General features: G+C 45.7%; 1 long non-coding RNA gene across 1 annotated transcript; it reads left to right on the top strand.

The window, feature by feature from the left end:
* Window positions 1–2525: 2525 nt before the first annotated feature.
* Gm52179 lies at window positions 2526–4755 on the top strand. Its single transcript, XR_003951510.1, has 2 exons — window positions 2526–2705; window positions 4141–4755. It is a non-coding gene; the product is annotated as a predicted gene, 52179 (long non-coding RNA).
* The last annotated feature ends 293 nt before the right edge of the window (window positions 4756–5048 follow it).

Genomic DNA, 5048 nt, shown 5'->3' on the forward strand with positions numbered 1-5048 from the left:
AGAGAGTCACCAAGCAGGACAAATGAGCATGACTGTAGAGGAAGCTGAAACCTGGAAGGACAGACGTCTGTGCAGACATAGAGAATGATGTGGGTAAAGGCTTGCTTTGTGCAGCGGGTCATCTCTTCCCATGCCTCTGGGGGAGGTGATGATTAAGCTGAGAATAGAAGGATGAGAAGGAACTAGCCACTGAAACGGGGGGGGGGGGGGGGACGGGGCATCCCAGACTTAGGAGCAGAGATTGCAAAGACCCAGAGCCAAGAGACAGCTTGACTCATGGCTAAGAGCGCAGGTCATTTTGGTGAGAGTAGTGCAGAACAAGAGGGCGGGTGGCAGGTAGTGCTGCAGAGGCAGCCGCGTGTTCCCAGGGCGATGGGAGGGCATCCGTGGGTTCCAAGCAGGGAATGCCACGATCCTGTCTCTGTACAAAGCAGATCGTTTGGCTGCTGTGGGAGGCTGGGCAACACAGAGGGTGAGAGAAGAGGCAGAGAGACAGGATAATGATGTCTTTGTTAGCTTCCTGCTGAATGACATCAATGACAGTTTGGTTTTAGACGAGGTTAGAAAATTGCTGGTAATTACTGAAAGAGGTTAGAAGAATATGCTTTTACATAAGCCTTCTGTACACACAAAACAACTGACACTTGTTATCTTAGCTGGGGTGGGAGGGTCGTTATGGCCAACTCTTTTCAAACTTTAAGGAGCCTCAAGTTGGTGGGGTCTTAGTCCATGAAAAGATCCTGCAAGTCTGGGCAGAACCTAAGATTAGCGGCCTCCCCACCCTTTCTCCTCTCTCCACCCTCTTTCTGACAGAGTTTCATGTAGCCCATTCTAGCCTCAAACTTGACATATAGCTGAGGATCCTCCTACCTATCAGTTCAATACAGGGATTTCAGGTGGACAACACCAAGCTCAGTTTAATGTGGTGCTGAGGAGCAAAACCTGCTTGCTCCTGTACAAGATGGGAAACCCCCATCTCCTCTCCTTCCTCCAACCCTGCCTGCACAGAGAAAACTCCCCCTACCCACCAGTCTCCCGACTGCTTGGAGAAAACTCAGGGCTACCATGTCATCCCTCCTTGCCTCAGGGTTTCCCGGCAACCCACCCAAGAGTTCCCGCCCAGGGGCTCAGTTTTTGACCATATATGGACACCATCCCAGTTCCTAGCTGGCATGTCATCACTCCTCGCCTAAACGCTATAAAATCCCCTTGCTTTAGCCTGGACACACAGTGACTTCACTGACCCTCCCACCTGTGAGATGGGTGAGCCCACCAGAGAGCTGCTTCCCAATAAATCTGCCTTTATCTACTTTTAACCTGGCCTAACCTGCCTTCATCTACTTTTAATCTAGCCTAACCTGGCCTACATCTGCATCACCGAGCAAGAGGAAGAGCCAATTAGCTTCATGCACAGTATAAGCGCTCCACCATCTTAGTCCCCCCCCTCCCCCCAAATGGATTGCACAATCCTAACAGGTTCCTGGGTGTGTTGCCATAGCTGCTGGTCTACAAAACACATTTGATATCGCAAAATGGCGTGAAGTGCCATCTCCAGAGTTTCTAGAAATATCAAATTCTTTTGTAAAAAGCAAACTTTGAGGCTGGCAGCGTAAGGTTGAGTGCTTGCCTTGCATGCATGAAACCCTGGGTTCCATCCCCAACACCGGATAAACAGGGGTGGCTCAGGCTTGCAATTCCAGCACTTGCGAGGTGGAAACAGGAAGATCAGAAACTCAAGGTTATCTTTGACTACATAAGGAGTTTAAAGCTAGCCTAAGCTACATGAGACCCTGTCTCAAGAGGAAAAAAATTGCTAATAACTTGCTAATAATTTTATAGATATTCTCCAGCTTTACTGACATATAATTGACAAATTAAAAATTGTATATATTTACAGTATACCTGTGGTGACACATATACACTAGGAACTTGTTGCTAATCAATGAAGCTACTTAACACATCCACCACTTCGCATAGTGACTCTTTAAAAGGACATTGGCATTCTTCTTTCCCTTTTCCTTTTCTTCTTGGTAGGGTTTCACTACATGGACCAGGTGGGCCACACTCCTGATACTCCTGTCTCTTGAGAGCTGGGGCTGCAAGTGTGGACCACGCTTCCTACCAACTCACGAGAGACTTTCCTAAATTTCACATTTACATCGGCTAACGCTGCTGACCGCTCGTGTCCTCAAAACACATGCTTAGATGTGGTCCCCAGTGTAGCAGCGCCGAGAGCCAGCAGGATGGAAAGGAAGTGACTGAGTCACAAGGAGAGGTTAGGAGAGTTCTCCAAGGACTGTTAGTTACCCCACCCTGACCCCTCCACAGCAGGTGGTTACAGAGACAGGCCTCCTTCCTTTCTGCGCTGTCCCATCTGCACGCTCTTCTGTTATGTCACTATGTATACAGCAGGAACAAACATGGGGGCAATAAACCTTCCTTTGAAAGTTACTCAACCTCAAGTGTTCTGTTTGGTAATGGTAAACAGAATAAGACATCCAGATCGACACTAGAAATCCAGAACTTACTCATCCTGTGTAACCGAAATGTTTTGCCTTTTGACCATATCCTCCAGCTCTACTCCCTGGCTCCCAGCAATTACCATTCTACGTCTTGCTTCTACAGAGTCTACTTAATTTAAAAAACAAACAAACAAACAACAACAAAAAAAACCTTCACCCTTGGGCATCCCTTGGGCATCCCAGGTAAGTGCTCTGTGCACTGAGCTTCAGCTTCTGTTTAAATTCAGTTTTGTGTGTCAGATTCCACATGTGAGATCACATGGTGTTTTTCAGTGTCTGTTTTATAGCACCCAGTAGAATGTCTTCCCTATTTATGTAGGTTATTGCAAATGACAAGGTTCCTTCTTCGACAGAGTTTCATGGTGTGTAGACCAGGCTGGCCTCAAACACAGACATTCACCTGCCTCTGCCTCCTGGTTGTTGGGATTAAAGGCATGTGTCATACTGCCCAGGTATGGTCCCTTCATCTTAAAGACTGAACAGGGCTATGAAGATAGCTGGTGGTTAAAGTATTTACTCTGGAAGTCTAAGGCCAGGAGTTTGCAGTCCAAGAAACTCAAGTAAAAGCTGGATGGGCATAGTGACTGCATTAGTCAGGGCTCTCTAGAGTCACAGAACTGATGGGTCGTCTCTATATAAAGGGATTTGTTGTTGACTTACAGTCTGTAGTCCAACTCCCAACAATGGTCAGCTGCAGCTGTGAATGGAAGCCCAAGGATCTAGCAGTTGCTCAGTCCCACAAGGCAAGCAGTTGAAGAAGAGAGAGAGAGAGAGAGAGAGAGAGAGAGAGAGAGAGAGAGAGAAAGAAAATCTTCCTTCTTCCAATGTCCTTATGTAGTCCTCCAGCAGAAGGTGTAGCTCAGATTAAAAGTGTGTGCCACCACGCCTTTAATCCCAGATGACCTTGAACTCAGAGATCTCCCTGTCTTAAACTTCTGGAATTCATAGCCACTATGCCTCAAGATCTCCATACCAAGATCCAGGTCAGAAACTTCTATCTCCCAGCCTCCAGATTAGGATCACTGGTGAGCCTTCCAATTCTGGATTGTAGTTCAGTCCAGATGTAGTCAAGTTGACAACCAGGAATGGCCACTACAGTGACCCATTTGTGATTCTAGCTTAGGAAGACAGACACAGGGGCTCCCCAGAGCAAGCTTATCAAGAGTACACATATTATCAAGCTTGGGGTTTAATTAGGAAACCCTGTCTCAACAAGTAAGATGGAAGAATGATCCAGGGTGATTTCTGATACCAACTTGGGTCTACATATGCACAAGTACCCACACAGGCAAAAGCATGCACATGCATTTGTGTGTGAGTGCATGTGCCCATGCATACACCAACCACACTGTACATTCACAGAAAAGGGAAAAATAAACACTGAATAATGCTCCCTTACAAATATGCATTGCATTTTCTTCATACATTCATTAGGTAGCAATTAGGTTGTATTTGTAAGAGTTGTTTTGGACATTGCTACAATGAACATAGGGTTTTATCGATTTCTTTAAGACACTGATTTTCTTTCCTTTGGATACTGCACATGCTCTGAAGTAGGACTGTTGAACCATACAGTAGTTTCATGGATGTCTTAATTACTTTCCTATTGGTATGACAGAAATACCCTGACCAAGACAACTTATAAAGAGAAGCATTTCATTTGGCTTCTGGTTTCCGAGGATTAAAGTTCATGATGATGGTGGAATAAAGAAATTCTGAGAGTTCCCACCTGGATCTGCAACCACAGGGCAGAGAGAAAGAGAGAGCTAACTGGGAATGACTGGAGCTTTGGAAACTTCAAAGCTCTCTCCCCCAGTGACACACCTCCTCCAACGAGGCCACACCTCCTACACAAACAGTTCCACCTACTGGGGACCAAGTATTCAAGTACTGAGCCTATGGAGGCCTTTCTCGTTCAAGCCTTCATAATAACATTTTTTCCTTTGTGAAGTTTCAAGATGCTTTCCGTAATGGCAGGAACAATTCACATCCCCAGCAGCACCGGTCAATGTTCTTTCTCCACATCCTTGTTCCACACCTGCTTTCTGCTAGCCTTTTTTGCTTGCTTGCTTCCTTGCTTGCTTGCTTTGGTTTTTTGAGATAATGACTTTACTATGTGGTCCTGGCTGACTTGAAACTTGCAATCCTCCTGCCTCAGTTGCCTGAGTGCTGATGTCACAGATGTTTATCACCTCACTTGGTTCAAAGAGATAAATTTTTTTTTTAATTCTTATTTACTTTATTTATTGTTATTGTGTGTGTATGATGTGGGGGAGGGGGAGGTGTGTGCATGAGCACCACAGGGCACATGTGGAGCTCAGAGGGCAGCTTGAGTCAATTTCTTCCCAATCTCTTTATGTGGCATCTGGGGATCCAACTCCAACTGCCAGGCTTGCTAAGCAACCACATTATCTGCTCAGCCATCTTCCTAGCTCTGAAGAATAAGACTTTAATGGTTTTGGTTGTGATTGTCGTTTTATGTGTAGAGGTGTTTTGCCTGTACATATATCTGTGTACTACTTGTGT

Source organism: Mus musculus, chromosome 15 (assembly GCF_000001635.26).
Source record: "Mus musculus strain C57BL/6J chromosome 15, GRCm38.p6 C57BL/6J".
NCBI lineage: Eukaryota > Metazoa > Chordata > Mammalia > Rodentia > Muridae > Mus > Mus musculus.